The sequence below is a fragment of the Melanerpes formicivorus genome, unplaced genomic scaffold (assembly GCF_026170545.1).
Source record: "Melanerpes formicivorus ecotype bairdi unplaced genomic scaffold, bMelFor1.0.p_v2 SCAF_42, whole genome shotgun sequence".
NCBI classification, from domain to species: domain Eukaryota; kingdom Metazoa; phylum Chordata; class Aves; order Piciformes; family Picidae; genus Melanerpes; species Melanerpes formicivorus.
In genome coordinates, this window is record NW_027142394.1 from 5,686,385 (window position 1) to 5,703,232 (window position 16,848).

At 40.7% G+C, this 16,848-nt stretch overlaps 1 protein-coding gene across 4 annotated transcripts in view; it reads left to right on the forward strand.

The window, feature by feature from the left end:
* Positions 1 to 16,848, forward strand: part of SNTG1 (syntrophin gamma 1) — a 273,334-nt gene that overhangs the window by 66,744 nt on the left and 189,742 nt on the right. Inside the window, exon 2 of one of the 4 annotated variants that reach the window (XM_068158802.1) lies at positions 12,045 to 12,105. The exons of the other annotated variants lie outside the window; for them this stretch is intronic. The gene's annotated coding sequence lies outside the window, so the exon portion shown is untranslated. The remainder of the gene's footprint in view (positions 1 to 12,044; positions 12,106 to 16,848) is intronic. 4 annotated transcript variants of the gene reach the window in all.

Genomic DNA, 16,848 nt, shown 5'->3' on the forward strand with positions numbered 1-16,848 from the left:
AAAAAATGACAAACAAATACCAGTCTCACAAAGTTAAAGAGTACAGAATATAGAACTAACCAGGTTGGTAAAGACCTTGGAGATTGAGTCCCACCTATCACCCAACACCATCTGATCAGCTAAACCATGGCACTAAGTGCCTCATCCAGTCTCTTCCTAATCACCTCCAGTGATGGTGACTCCACCACCTCCCTGGGTATCCCATTCCAATGGTCATCTCTGTTTCTCTGAGGAATGTCTTCCTAACATCCAGCCTAAACCTCCCCTGGTGCAGCTTGAGAAAACAGTGTAAATGAAACTTAAAATCTGCAGGGGTGAGAGGTGGTGTGATCCTAAGAGATTATAAATCTCAGTAAAACATTACAGTGACACCAAACCTTTCTAAAGTTCAGCTTCTTACATCCTTTTCCTTCTGAAATATGGCTGATCTGCCAACTTTGTCAATGGCTGTGATGCCAGATCTGCTGTGGATTTGGTGTATGGTGTATTACATTGGCTCTGGGTTATGCTGTGGGAGAAAGGGCACAATTCTGATTCCCTTGTGTTTGAATCTTCTCATACTTGGGAGTGCCTCTGGCCTGTTGGCTTTACCTGAAAAGACATATTTACTGCAAAAGCAAAATAGCATCCTCATTGTGTCTGCTGGAGGACTATGGGCAAGAGAGTGCTGATGTCAGTATGACCAGGTGAATCCACCTGGTGATCCAGGTCACTCTCACTACTGTCTCCCATTTTGTTGACTGAATCCTCAGTTTGCTTGCACTGACAGGAATTCTTTCTGAAACAGTTAAGAATTGCAGCCTGAAAGGCAAAAATTTGAAGTAATAAAATACTTTTCCTGGTCTAAAATTTTATGGTTTGGCTTTCATGAATTATTAGATGATTCCAGTGAACATGAAATTCCAGAGCTACATGTGATTCTTTAGGGGAGTAAGGCATTTTGTAGTGAAAGATTGCTTGATGCCATTGGTGAGGAGCTAGTGATGCACAGCCAATGGCCCTCTGTGCTGCCTGCCATGCTCTGCTCTCAGGGTTCATCCTAGCTTTTTTTGCCAGCTTACCCTAGCATTAAAGAGAGTTAGTTATGTTATGGGGACTTATTTTAACTTGGTGGACTGTAGGGTTCTGGGAAGTGTTTGGTGGCATGTGGTGTACCAGTGGAGATGGATGAATGCTGTTAGGGCCCCTGTGTGCATGTTCTGCTATCTTTCAGATGTATGTCAGTCACAGTTGTGTCTGTGAGGACAACTGAACAGTTTGATTTAGTGAGATGGAAAAAGAAGCATCATAGCTTGAAGCAGGCATCTATTTTTACTTTGCCTTCTCCCAGGCTGTCCTGCCAGGTCCAGCAAAGCAAAGGCTTGCAGGAGGCATGGCTGATGCTACCTGCAGTTCTGCCTCTCCATAGGAAGTTCCCCACTTCTGAGGACAAAGGGACAAAGTGTGTCAGGTAATGAATTGCTCTGGTTGAGTAGGACTGCAAACAGGGAGAACTCAGACTGACATTGGAAGTCAAGGAACATTTGGAGCTTCACCATTAACTTAGAGGTTGTTGTGGTGACAGGTTGGACTCGATGATCTTTGAGGTCTCTTCCAACCTTAGTGATACTGAATACTGAATTCCCTGCTCACTGCAGAGGGGTTGAACGAGGTCACCTTTGAGGGTCCCTTCCAACCAGTGCACTCTGTGATTCTGTGAATTCAGAAAGTGGCCACACTCTTGTATGGTTTGGTTTTGCTTGGTGAATGTACCAGCATATGGATTTGTTGCTTGTGTGTTCAGAGAAACCTTTCTCGGATGCTGGTTGATTTGTATTGCTTCTGCAGTGTTCATTTCTAAGAGTGAAACACCTTATACAAGAGTGGTGTTTTTGCAGATGCTCTCCTAGTACAGCCTGTAAAGATAAAAAATTGTTACAGGCTAAGAATAATAAATAATCTATTAGAAGCATTACAAAAAAAAGGCATTTTGAGGTGATTAACTGAATTCACTACTTTCGGAAGTATTGTTCCCCGTTCCAAACAATGAATATTCATGATTCAGTTATTTGTTTCACAGCTTATTTTCCATGCATTTTAATATTAGAGAAATGAATGCTATGCATTAATGCCATTGTCACTGCTTGACTCATTGTTTTTGCAAATGGCAGATTGTAATGTTTCAAAAAAGACAGGGCAATAGAAGCAGGGAAGACAAGGAGTTTGATTACTCATACAATGAGCTTTGATACATTCACAGACAAGAGCACATGCTGAGGCTGCTTGCAGTTGCTGGGGTTTATACTCAGTAGCTGAGGAGAGCCCTTTCAGCCTTGAGTCAGTTGGAGTCATCTTCTCTGGAGACTTTTGAAACCTCTCTGGATGTGTTCCTGTGGAACCTGATCTGGGTGAACCTGCTTTAGGAGCAGGGCTGGACTGGATGACCTCTTCTGGAGGTCCCTTCCAACTGCCCCCATGCTGTGATTCTGTGTGATTCTTATAATCTAGTGGGGTCAATACACAGTTCTGGATGCCACACTGCTTGAGAGACAGCCTGCTTGTTTATGTGATAAATCATAACATTGCTCTGGGGGGAGGATTCTTTACTTTTTCAATCCTTCTTGAAAAGTTTAGCCACAGAGGCTTCAGATAGGCTAAGATAAGCTTTTTCTGCTGATAAACTCTGTCAAGCAGCCTGGTTTCTGTGCCTTGCCCATCACTAAGAACCACTCTACAGTTTAGAAGGGTCCCATCCCAGCCTTAGGTTGTTAGCCACTGCTGTATTGTCTTTTGAATTTCCTTTATTTTGGGCCATACTCTGCTGTCAGGAATTGTGTTTATTAAAAAAAACAACAAACCAAACCAAACAACAAACCCAAACAAAACCCTGAGCTCTGTGTTGATAGTAAAGGGGAGTAGTTGTGATTCAGGGACCTTGAGTCATGGTGGAGTGTGGGATTTGGGAAAAAACTATTGTGTCTCCTGTGTTTTGTGAGGATAAACAGCACTTGGAGCCATGGTTTAGTTGTCAGAGGTGTTAGGTATTACGTAGTAGGTTGGACTTGATGGATCTCTGAGGTCTTTTCCAACCTGGTTGATTCTGTGTTTCTACAATTCACTTGACCCTTTTGGACTAAACAGCTTTTGCAGAATGGCTTGAAATTGCTTGAGTTAGGTGCTCAAGCTTGCCAGTGTCAATCACCTGTTTCTAAATCTAGTGTTTGAAAGACTACAGCTTTGGTGTAATGTCTAGTGTCCATATGGAACAGGCTGTTATTTTTACTAGGCTGTCCTCAGAAAGTGTTTCAACCAGCCTACAATTGGCAGTGTTGTCACTTAAATAAGAAATTAGGAACAGGAATCAAAAGGTTTCTCAGATTGGTCGCTGCTGGGTGCAGGTGATCTTGAATGTGTCAGATTCCTGTACGTGGAATAGAATAGACCAGGTTGGAAGAGACCTGAAAGATCATTGCATCCAACCCATCATCCAACACCACCTAATCAACTAAACCAAGCACCCTGTCAAGTCTCCTCCTAAACACCTCCAATGATGGTGACTCCACCACCTCCCTGGGCAGCACATTCCAATGGCAAATCACTCTTCTATGAAGAACTTCTTCCTAACATCCAGCCTAAACCTCCCCTGGTGCAGCTTGAGACTGTGTCCTCTTGTTCTGGGGCTGGTTGCCTGGGAGAAGAGACCAACCCCCTTCTGTCTACAACCTCCCTTCAGGTAGTTGTAGAGAGCAATAAGGTCTCCCCTGAGCCTCCTCTTCTCCAGGCTAAGCAACCCCAGCTCCCTCAGCCTCTCCTCACAGGGCTGTGCTCCAAACCCCTCCCCAGCTTTGTTGCCCTTCTCTGGACATGTTCCAGCAAGTCAACATCTTTCCTGAACTGAGGGGCCCCAAACTGGACCCAGGACTCACGCTGTGGCCTAACCAGTGCAGTGTACAGAGGGGTGCAGAAGAGCTTAGTTTAAGGTTGTCATTTTATTAGATACTGCTTTTTCATAAAAGAACTACTGCTGCTTCTAACTTATTTTTTGAAAGAATAGAGAAAATACCCTTCATTAGGCTTGATCAGATGCTTTATACACTTAAGGCACGAATTGAGCTGAGCAATGCCACTGTGACATTTTTGTAAGGGCGGTTTTAATCCAAAATGTCTGAACATCCCTGAAAGTGCCTGATATTTCATTATTTATAACCCTTCTAATCACTCCACCACTGCATCAAGTGGGTGAAAAAATTAAAAGGGGATGCATTTGCACTCTTTCCTGTCAACAGTAGTAAATTAACCTGAAAGCAATATAATTATGGTTCACAATATGTACAAATTATTAGACTTACTAAAAGGCACAACTCTAGGAGAACTGCAGGAAAACAGCCCCATGACAAACAGCTAACACTCAGGATTCTGGTGGTTGGCAGGTTTGTATTTGTTGTATTTTTAACATTCATGTATGATTCCAGCTTCCTTTGTTTCCAGTGACCTAGAGGGTGGGACCTCCATAACCTTCAAGTATCTTCCAGATGAATTTCAGTTGCTGTATTTCACTTGTTGCTGCAGTTAAAGGAGGGTTTTCCTACCATTAGAGCAGGGGTTGACAAACCCTGTCTCAAAACCTTCCTTTATCTCTCTATGACAAAAATGTTTTATCAAGGCTTGCCATGTTTGTAGCATACATCTGTAGAGGTACACACTGCTGGCTGATAGGAAAAGGAAACCTCTTTATTCCTTGTACTTTGGTGCCCTCCACCATAAAAGGCTAAGTGAAAGCTTGTTTTCCATTACAATAAATAAATAAATAAAGCAGCTACAATGTAGATAATTGCATCCAAATTCTACAGTGCTCTGTGAAGAAAGATATACTAATCTTGCCTTTAAAGCCAGTTTTTCTGCTGTACATCACCATTTATTGTATGTAAAAAACAAGCATTTTTTCCTATTTTTAAGAGGCAATGACCTGCTTTTTAGAGCTGGGGTTGTTTAGCCTAGAGAAGAAGAGGCTCAGGGGAGACCTTATTGCTGTCTATAACTACCTGAAGGGTGGTTGTAGCCAGGAGGGGGTTGGTCTCTTCTCCCAGGCAACCAGCACCAGAACAAGAGGACACAGCCTCAAGCTGTGCCAGGGGAAGTTTAGGATGGAGGTGAGGAGAAAGTTCTTCACTGAGAGAGTTGTGAGCCATTGGAATGTGCTGCCCAGGGCGGTGGTGGAGTCACCATCCCTGGAGGTATTCAAGAGGGGATTGGACGTGGCACTTGGTGCCATGGTTTAGTCATGAGGTCTGTGGTGACAGGTTGGACTTGATGATCTTTGAGGTCTCTACCAACCTTGGTGATTCTGTGGTTTCTGGACTTTGGTCTTTATTTGGCATGTGTACATTCAGTTTGCAGTGGTCTTATGTGCCAGGAGTGAGGGTCAGCGTGCTATTTGCAATGCTGGAAGCTGGAACAAAGCACTGATTTTCATGGCATAGAGATTAGACATGCCATGTGTATAACAGAGAAATCAGGAGCTGCAGAAGAAACTTCAGCTTGACAGAGCTAATAACGACAGAGGGAAAGTTGTGAGCTAAATGTTCTGTGAAATATTGTGTGTTTTACATTCCAACAGCCTGAAGAATTCAGTTTACTTCTTATATTAATGTAAATGAATATTTTTATTAGACCTGTAAGTACTGTTGGAAGAAACAGCATGCCTTGAGGCACATGGTCTTTCCCACAAAGAAAGATGTAGCAAATTTCTAGCAAAAACATGTTAAAAAACAATAGTTGTTATTTTCATCTAACTATGTTAGAAATTGTATAGCTTAGAGCAAGTAGTGGTTGTGATCTAGAGATGTGTTAGCTGGAGATGGAGGTAACCATGCCTTTAACTCACTGGGACTGAAGTAGAAATAGTACTGAGCAGGGTCAGCAGGAATGCAAGCGGTGAAAAATCCTTTTTAACACAGAATCAATGTCAAGACTTTTGTCAGCAGCAAAAGTAACATCCTACAATCCCTGGCAAAGACCAAGAGAAGGCTACTGGTCTTCCATCCTATGTTGGAATCTAGGTAGAGAAATCAGTAAACAATTAGACTTTATAGGAAAGACAAAAATAGCTGAGAACAAAATTTACTAGTTCCTTTTACTGGCCAAAGGATGAGAAGCTGAACATGAGCCAGAAACGTGCACTTTCAGCCCAGAGGGCTAATTGTGTCCTAGGTTGCATCAAAAGAAGTGTGGCCAACAGATGGAGAGAGGTGATTTTGCCATTTTACTTTATTCTGTTAAGACCTCATCTGGAGTGCTTTGTCTAGGTCTGGAGTCCTCAGCACAGCAAGGATGTGGACCTAATGGGGCAGGTCCAGAGGAGGACCATGAAAATGATCAGGGGGTTGGAGCACCTCTGCTACAGGGACAGTCTGAGGGAGGTGGGAGTGTTCAGCCTGGAGAAGAGAAGGCTCCAGGGAGACTAATAGCTTGAAGGGGGCCTACAAGAAGGCTCTAAGCAACCTATTCTAGTGGAGGATGTCCCTGCTAGCTGCAGAGGGTTTGGACTGGATAACCTTTGGAGGTCTCTTCCAACCCAAACCCTTCTATGGTTCTGTGATTCTGTATTATAAGTGTAGAGTGTTCAGTATGCTTCTTCAGAGAAGAGTGCTTATTAGTTGTGAATGGCTTTTAAAGGTTCTTTTATTTAGCTGCATAGCAGTCATTCCATGGAAAGCTGGACTGTGTCAGACTTCAAGAGAACACAAATTAATGTAGACTGCTGAATCAACTGGTGATGTGCTGCGCTGAATAGGGAAACAGAATCCTTCCTTGTCTCAGCTCCCTCTGCTTTGTGTTGTATCATATGCATATACTTCTGGAATAGATGGCACCTGAAATGAATATTGAAGTATCTAGAGAGAGCAATTCATTTTCCCAGTATTCTAACAGAATTTGGTAGCAGCTAGAAATAATTTGATCATCTATTATATGTGACTTTATAGTGCCAGACTCACTCTTCTCCTGTATCTGTGGTTAAAAAGATAAAAGGATCCTTAGCCATCTGCTGGGATGTTCACCTCTGTTGCTACAATAATCATCAAGTGATGGCAAATACAAGCAACATATGCCTTCAGGATGTCATTATTTTCACTAGGCTACTGTTGGTTTGGTGTTTGTTTGTTTGTCTTTTCTCCCCAATGATGCCTTTTGTTTTATTGAGCCCACATGTAAAATTATTTTGTTCATTTGATTTTTGGTAAACTATATTTAGGGTAGAACAGGTGTGAGCACAAGGGAGAAAATAACTCAGTGTTGAAATTAAGTTCACAGAAGTACTGGCATCAAATGCAAGTTTCAGGTCTTTAAATGTGGTTAGTGTTGGCTTAATTATTTTATTAGCACCATAGGTATATTCAGTGCTATTTATGGCTGGGTAGGAATGGCTTTAAAATAAAACCATTACAGCATCTTGAAAAGCCACACCAGCTAGTGATACAGGCAGAACTCATTACTTCCAAACAGACTGAGGGAGCTGGGGTTGCTTAGCCTGGAGAGGAGGAGACTCAGGGGTGACCTTATTGCTCTCTACAACTACCTGAAGGGAAGTTGTAGACAGGAGGAGGTTGGTCTCTTCTCCCAGACAGCCAGCACCAGAACAAGAGGACACAGTCTCAGGCTACACCAGGGGAGGTTTTGGTTGGATATTAGGAAGAAGTTCTATACAGAGAGAGTGATTGCCCATTGGAATGGGCTGCCCGGGGAGGTGGTGGAGTCACCATCATTGGAGGTGTTCAGGAGGAGACTTGATGGATTGCTTGGTGCCATAGGTTAGTTGTTTAGGTGGGTTGGATTGATTGATGGGTTGGACACGATAATCTTGAAGGTCTCTTCCAACCTATTCTATTCTATTTTCTATTCTATTTTCTATTCTATTTTCTATTCTATTTTCTATTTTCTATTCTATTTTCTATTTTCTATTCTATTTTCTATTCAATTTTTTCCTAAACCCATTTTTACTCTTGCAATCTAAGATTGAACCTGGTATCAGTGACCAAAACCATGTAGTAAATAATTAGAAAGAAGACATGACAAGCTCAAGGGTTGCTTTTTTTGTTAGTTGGTTTGCCTTTTCCCCCCTGCCCAGAAAGCCTGATTCAGTAGTCTGTGTTCATCACAAGCTAACTGGTGAGGTATAGAGACAGAGGTGCTTAGAAATAAGGAACATGTGGAACTGAGTGAATACTTTGTGGAGGAAAAAATGTTAAATATTTGTTTATACTTAATTGGATTGAATGTAAGCTCTGAACATTAATTAAAGCTGTTTAATGAATTAATGATTTCTTGTGAGGGGGAGTAAGCTAATCATGTAAGAATTCAGCTTTATTTTTTTTCCAGAGTGCCAGTGTGAAGAGGAAAAAACCCATAATCTTTCATAACAATTAATATGTTTGAGCTGTGTTAAATGTCTCAGTTTTACCTTGGTTAATTAAAGGTGGCTTTAATAAAAATGAAAAATTAATGGCTTCTTGAGGACAGGAGTCTTGAATGTTGAGCCCTACACAGTATACTTACTGGTTTAGATTCTAACTGAGCTGTACACAGCTAAACTACTTACATTCTGTTTATGGGGCCTGGCTGATTATAAAAACATCATAACCAAATATACTGGACTTCAGAGAAAGAAACCACCTACTTCTCTAAGTCAAATAATGTAATAATGCCAAGAGATAAAACTGCAATAAAGTCCTTGAAACTTACATCCCTCCTTTTCTTTCTCTCCATAATGATGCTATGTTTAGGCTGGATGTTAGGAAAAAGTTCTTCATGGAAAGAGAGGTTGGACATTGGAATGTGCTGTCCAGGGAGGTGGGGGAGTCACCATCACTGGAGGTGTTTAGGAAGAAAACTGGATGGGGTGCTTGGTGCCATGGTTTAGTTGATTAGGTGGTGTTGGGTGATAGGTTGGACTCGATGATCTCAAAGGTCTTTTCCAACCTGGTCTGGTCTGGTCTATTCTAGTCTATTCTGGAACATTATTTTCTTTATGCTTCTCTGTTTACACAAACCAAACACAAAGACAAACACAGATATGAGGAGAGAGATTGCAGAAGAGCCTGTCCTGCTTTGTTTTACCCTGAGCTCTAGGTACAAAAGATCTGAGTTCTGCCCAGTTTTGTTTAGGTGAAAAAACAATTTAAAAAGAGGAGAATTCTACTTATACATTTATGAAAATGGGAGGGTGGCTTCTACTACTCAAGTCAAAATGATAACTTGCCAGGGAAATGAGCCTAACCTGTGTTGACCTGAGTGTCATTTTGATCAGTTCCAGAGTAATTATTGTTGATTGTATACAATGTGAATTGAGCTGTTGAACAACTTGTTAGACCTTCCAAGTCTCTCATCATCCATTAGCTACTACAGCTGCTGTCTGTTCATGTCATGAGGTATCAGATAGAACAGTCCGACGCTACATCATGTTGCCTCTTGGTTGATTCCTGTGAATTCAGTCAGCTGGACACAAATGAATATGTAGAATAATCAACAAAGACTTTTTTCTTTTTGCTCCCAAATGTTTGAGCAGAGGACAGGAGCAAGTTAATTTCTGCTATCCCCGCCCCCCCCCCCCCCGCCCCCCAATTAGCTTCTTCACTGATCTTTAAGCCTTAAAAATAAGCTTTTAAGAATCCAACACTGGAAAATCAAATCAGAGTACTGCAAGGAATAAAGGCATAATGCAAGTCTGATGTGTTTACAGCCATGCAGACCAAACAGGCTGTGAAAGACATAAGCCAGCACTATGAACAAAGCAGGCACTATCTGCTGGCTTTGTTTATTATGATTGGTTTGGATGCCTAAACATTTTTAACTGTGTTTATACCTCTTAAAGCATATGACTTAAATGTCTTCCTCTTGTCTTACCAGACTCTTGACATGATTGTGGACAGTAGGGGCTGAGCTATAGAGTTTAACATTTGAAGAACTCTGCTTCCACAGGTTAAGCATTTCTGGTATGTTTAAAATGAGTTGATGCACTCCCAGTATGAAGATTCAGCTACAATGGGCCAGGGCTTCACCATTATTGGGAGGTTTCATCTTGTGCTGTGCATTACATGTGGTGGGAAAAGGCAAGGCTGAAACTGTGATCTAGCAACATATGTGTACCTGAAGTTAAGCATTTCACAGAATCACCAAGGTTAGAAGAGACCTCAAAGATCATCAAGTCCAACCTGTCATTTGAGGAGTTCTGTTGAGCTTCAGGACACAAGCATGTTCTTGAAGTTGAGCGTGAAAACCTTAGAAGAAGAGACCAGACTCTTAGAAAAGAGTCTCCCATTATTTTCATCACGTTGTTGCTGTTTATTATCTTATGATGTTGCCTGCCCAGCTTCTACTAGTAGTATGTGGTTCGTCTTGCCATCTGAAACAGAGCATTTGGATTCTGGTACCCTAGTTCTCATGCTTAACTCATGGCAACACTATGTGTTGCTTGGGATTGTGGGAAGCACTGTGCCTTAAGAACTTTGTGATCATGTCCTTGACAGCCCTCCTCTTTTTCAGTCATCAGCTGCGCTCAGAGTCAGTGTATGCAACTTGCTGTTTGTACTGCAGTCAGAGGTTTTTCTGCTAAGCTTTCTGCTGATTTGAAATTGTAATCCCTCTGGACATCCTGTGAAGCAGAAGTCTGATTCATCTGCTGGAGAGTTGTCTCTTGATTTTACAATTTGTACTGGACATCCACATTTTTGAAGTTGAGTGAAAATACACATGCCACATTGACTTATCTCAATCTTGGTTTGAGATTCATTTGGCTTGAGGTCATGTGTCTTTCAGAAGGAAGAAAAAAACCATACCATACCACAAACCCTCGCATCATCAATGCTTAGTCCACAATATGGAAGCTTGAAATGTGGAATTCATTGTAAAGAGGCTTTTTAATGCCTGGGATGATTTCAAAGATAATTATCTTGGGTTTAGAATGAAATAACATCCTGTAGGAATTTTGAGCCTAAGCCTTAGGACTTAAGGAAAATCATGTCTGGATAATGAGAATGATCAAATAGTGATCTCAGAAGGGCAAAGGTTACTTGTCAGATACTACAGCAAGAGCTGAACTGCTTAAGTTCAAAGACTTTTAAGAACCTATTGACTCCACTGGTTTTAAGTAACTCAGCACAGTCTTTTCAGCAAAAGGTAAAACAAATTCCTGAAAACAGGAATCACGTGAAATCAGATTTCTGATTGTGGAACTATCAATCCTCCTCCTGTTTTTGGAAGCACTAACATCTGCATCAGATTGATTATGCCGCTTGTTGAAATTTTATAAGATAAGTATGTCAAGTAATGACAGGATCGGTTCTTCTGACTTTATTAAATGATGTTTGAGACAGTTTGTTGCTCAAATGTTGCCAGCTTTAGCAGTGAAGTCACTGAGAGGAGCTGGAGTTTTTTTCTGGGTCTGTAGAGTTCAATAGCAATAGTTAAATTGATCAAGCAAGGATTCAAACAGCACCAGAACAAGAGGACACAGCCTCAAGCTGCACCAGGGGAAGTTTAGGCTGGAGGTGAGGAGAAAGTTCTTCACAGAGAGAGTTGTTAGGCACTGGAATGGGCTGCCCGGGGAGGTGATAGAGTCACCATCCCTGGAGGTATTCATGAGGGGCTTGGATGTGGCGCTTGGTGCCATGATTTAGTCATGAGTTCTGGGGTGACAGGTTGGACTTGATGATATTTGAGGTCTCTTCCAACCTTGGTGATTCAGTGAAATGCACATAAATCTGTTATTGAGAATATGCTTTCCCTACTTCACACAGACTTGATGATCTTAGAGGTCTTTTCCAACTGAATCAATTCTATGGTTCTGTGAGTTCATTTGTTTTCAAGAATGTTTTAATTTCTGAGTAACTTGTAAGAAATACAAGATTCATCCCTGCAAGTAACTCCTTTGACTCATACCCCTTGGTTTCTTGCTGTTATTCCTTTCACCAGTGATGTCAGTTGTCATGTTGTCTTCCTCTCTGGGCAAAAAAGCCCAGTTTTAACAATCTGTACACTAAGGTTTTCCACAACATTCTTTTCCCTTTTAGAATGCCCATGGACATTTATTGTAATGAGAATGTGAAGTATGCCTCAGTGGATTCCTGCCGGGTATGTCATCTCCAAAATCGCTGCTTGAAATGCTGGTTTTGTAAGAGACCACTTGGTCTTAGTGGAGAAAAATGCCAGTGCTGTGAGGGAAAGAGAGAATGATACAAACAAAAACTGGGACAAGAATTGCTGTGTGACAGATGGAGGTGAAAATAATGTGCTTAATTGAAGAAATGAGGGAAAGCAACATGTGACCAAATGTTAGATTAGTCTGTGCTGCTGGAAACTCTCCTACATAAACTTTAGTTTTGCTCTTTCATCCACTTCTTTGTATCAGATCTATATATTTCCATCTTTTTTTCACTAAGAATCACTTTTTTATAGGTTGGAAGTTACATATTCTGTGGTAGATCCTGTCATGATCTAAATGCCATGATCTTTTTAGTTGTAGACAGAAATGAAGAGACATTATTGCTCTCTACAACTACCTGAAGGGAGGTTGTAGCCAGGTGGGGGCTGGTCTCTTCTCCCAGGCAACCAGCACCAGAACAAGAGGACACAGTCTCAAGCTGCACCAGGGGAGGCTTAGGCTGGATGTTAGGAAGAAGTTCTTCATAGAAAGAGTGATTGCCCATTGGAATGTGCTGCCCAGGGAGGTGGGGGAGTGACCATCGCTGGAGGTGTTTAGGAAGAGACTGGATGGGGTGCTCGGTGCCATGGTTTAGTTGATTAGATAATGTTGGATGATAGGTTGGACTTCATGATCTCAAAGGTCTCTTCCAACCTGGTCTATTCTATTCTATTCTATTCTATTCTATTCTATTCTATTCTATTCTATTCTATTCTATTCTATTCTATTCTATTCTATTCTATTCTATTCTATTCTATTCTATTCTATGTTGTGTCTGTAACTTTTCTTTACATGCAATTAGGGATTAAAAAGTGGAGTTAGAACCTCTGAAGCTTTTAAACAAATTAGTTTAACAATCTAGAAAATATTTTAATGTCTGATGAATTGCAACTCAAGTTGCAGGATAAATGCTATAAAAAATATCCAAATTATGTAAATTGCAGCCTAGGCCAGCACCTTGGGGTGGACATCATTAAAATTCTATTAAATTGTTTTCTTAAACCTCTCACATCGTTACTGTAAGGTTGGGAGAATCTTACAGAACCTCTTAATTCTGTGCAAGTGTGTTCTACAAATGCTTCTTTTTGCAATAAGCTATTGTTTGGGTTGGTTTTTTTTTATTTGGTTTTGCTTTGCACCTTTGTATGCTGTCCTCATTTGTCTTCATACTTTATTCTTTTTGTTCTGTTTGCTTTTTGTTCTTCTCTGTAAAACAAACCGCGTGGAATGTGGAAAACAACTGGAGAGGAATGAATGCTCTGAGCATCTGAATTATTGAGGAGCATGAAATTATATTGTCATTCATTTGCTTATTAAGAACTGAAGAGAGAAGAGTCTCTGTTCCCATATTTCTGATCAGCCTCAGGTTGTGTGCAGCCGTGTTTCAGGTTGTGTGCAGCCGTGTTTCAGGTTGTGTGCAGCAGGAAATCATTCACAACTTCTGTGCAGATTTTTCTCCTTTTCACCTTATATCAGTACCTTCGTCTTTTTTGTTACTTAGGTTCATGTTATGGCAATAGTTTCTCTCAGGGGCTTGAATATACAAGTGATAAGGTTGTATCAAAGGATGTAATCCGTACTCGTGGCTATTTAGATCAGCGACAAGGCCTGGCTTTCAGTAGCGTACTGAACATGTCAGCTTTGTAGGACCCTTGGGATCACTTGAAAATGATAAAGCCCAAAATTTATGTTGTCAAGATAGGGACTATCATGTCATAACTGCTATTACTGAAAGTGAAATATTTCTGAAACATTGAGGAAACCATTCCAGAATTCTGCTGTCATTAAAAAGAAAAGAGAGAAATATTAAAAGAAAGCAAAACAACAAGAATAAAACAGAAACAGACATCCCCTCTCTGCCCCCCCATAAAAGCAGGATTTTCAAGTACTTGAGGGTTATGAGAAATTACTGCCAGGACTATATTATGCCATTAGATTAAGACTTAGTATATTTTTCCAGAGTGTCTTACTAGGTAACACCATAATAGTACAGCTTGCCCAGAGATGTGGTTGAGGCCCTATCCCTGGAGACATTCAAAGTCAAACTTGATGGGTCTCTGGGCAACCTGATCTAATTGGAGATGTCCCTGCTCACTGCAGGGAGGTTGGACATAGGTTCATAGAACCAATATGACCTTGGAGGGTCCCTCCCAACCTCATACATTCCATGATTCTATGAAATAGCCCAGAAACCAAACTGAAGCAAAAGGGTAGGTTTCTGTCCTTCTGCTCCAGATGCAGTTAATCTTAGAAACATTTTCTTATGTATAACTTCATAATACATATGAATAGCTGCATAGACTTAAATACATGTTTATAGAGCAATGGTTGTACAGCAATTAACTCTCATTTGTGCATGAAGAATTTGCAGTTCAGCTGCCTGTTTTACAATAGTACATTGCTGCTCATATTCTAATGCATCTGACATGACATTGGTCTCAGCTGTACCAAAAAGATGTTCTCAAGTAAGATTAATTTCCTTAAAAAGGAAAGTGTCTAAGCCAGGTAGAATGAATCACCCTTGGAGATGTTGATGCTCTTCTCTCAGCTAAAAGGGAGGCTGAGGCTAGATGTCTACCTTTTAGGTGGTTGAATCATGCTCTGTAAATTGCACCATGAATTCACTGCAGCTGTTTTCTTGGTGTCATTCTGCTGACTGTCTTCTGATTAGAGACTAATTGTACATTTGTATGTTTTGATCACTGAAATATAAAAATACCACTTCATCTTCCAGGGAGGAAGCGTGACTTGTTTCTTAAGCAGGGGAGACAGCATTGTCACTGACATGACTGAAAGCTTCAGAAGGGAAACTTCTGGTGAAGAGTGAAACAGCTGAGCTGGCAGTAGGGTATTTTGTCCCTCTGAGTGAAGGAAAAGAGTGGAAGGTTGTAGGAATGACAGGATCACTGTCAGTGAATTACTCTGAAGGAGCAGACAAGACATATTTATAATGATTTCCATGACTAGATAGAATATATCCTAAAAGGAAATCCTTCAAACTGTGATCATTTCTCTCTTTTGTCATTTTGGGAGTGTTTTATTCAAACACAATATACTGCAGTAGAGAGCTTCTGTGTTAGAAAAGGATCCTTCCTTATTTGAGAAAGAAACTTCAGCCTTTTAAGTCTTCTCTTTTCTCCAGATTCTCACTGGAGAAGCTTCCCCTGTAGCTATGAGTGAAGGACAGAATTTGATGCATTTCTTTCATATGTTTGGATATTTGATGATTAAAGAAATTACTTCTTTTTAGAAGTCATACACCAGTTATTTCCATTGCTTGATGTGGATGATAGAAGGTGTGCATAATACAACAGAATCATTCATTGATGTAGATAACCATTGTTCCTTGAAAAGAATCTCAAAACTTCCTTAACAGAATTTGTTTAACTTCTGTGGGAAAAAAAGCAACTTCCTTAAGTCTTGACTGAGCATATCTTTGAACATTTCCCTTGACCATAGGTATCCTGATACTCTGAACATTCTAAGAGTAATTTATCTTGCAGTAGCCTTGTTAATCTGCAGTAAGTCATCTGGTGTCCTTCTGCCTATAACATAGGATTATGATGAAAATCTGCTCTCCTTGCTGTAAATCCAGTAACAAAACCACTACTGATTATATTCCCTTTGTATTTCTGCCTCCCGGGAACTGTCCGACCTGTACTACCTATCAAGTAATGCATATGGTTGTATTTTCATCTTCAGGTATTAATTAATTCCAAACTACATGTTTTTCCTTTCAGCTTTAACAGTCTAGTTATCTGTGTTTTACAGCCATGGTCAAGATAATTACTTTGAGTCCCTGCCACAAAGAGAAGCAGCCCTGTGTGCTGAGGTGACCGTGCTTGTAGTCATGCATAAAGAGAGGGTGTAGACTTCTGTGACATATTTGCTGACAATGTGACATTTAAAGACATTTTAATGTATTGCTGTTATAAGGAGGGATGTTTTTCCCCATCTCTTTCTTACTAGGATGTTCCTGTTCATAGAGGAAACAATTCAACATCCATTTTCTTTTGCCTTTAAGCACTGTGTAGGAAATTACAGAGCTCGTTCTCAGGCAGTTCCATCCACTGTGTTAAACTCATTAGCTGTGGTACAATTAGAACAAGAATTCTAATGCAGAGTGAATGAAAGAGAATAGCAAAACACTGAGGCCTGGATTAATCCTCTCTAAAGCTAGAGAGGTATGTCTGATGTGCAGCCAATTGTTCTTGTCTTCCCTGCTGTGGATGGAGAGAGAGCATCCTTGGGGGCAGTGAAGGTTTGAATGGGCTTGACTGCTGCAGAAGTTCCTGTCTCTCCACTGGCATTAAAGGGAGCAGAAGGCAGCATTCCTTTTATTCTCTAAGGTTGTGTGCTCACTAGGTTTTGCTTGTTATAACCCTTGCAATCAGAATTCATAACAAAACATAATTTTAGTGACCTTTTATTGAGTTTATCTTCAAAACATATCTGCTGTTTCCTTCCCTTTGCTAATACATCTGTGACTCTGGGCTCTTAGCAAAAGATAGCATTAATTGTTCATTGCATGGTCATAAGAGATACCAGGTAGTGGTGACAGAGATAATGTGAAGCCACTCTGTTTATGTCAGACAAGGTAATTAGGAAGACCAGTAGTAGAATGTTCATGGTGATCAGTCATCATTCCCAACAGCAAAGTATCCTTTAAAATC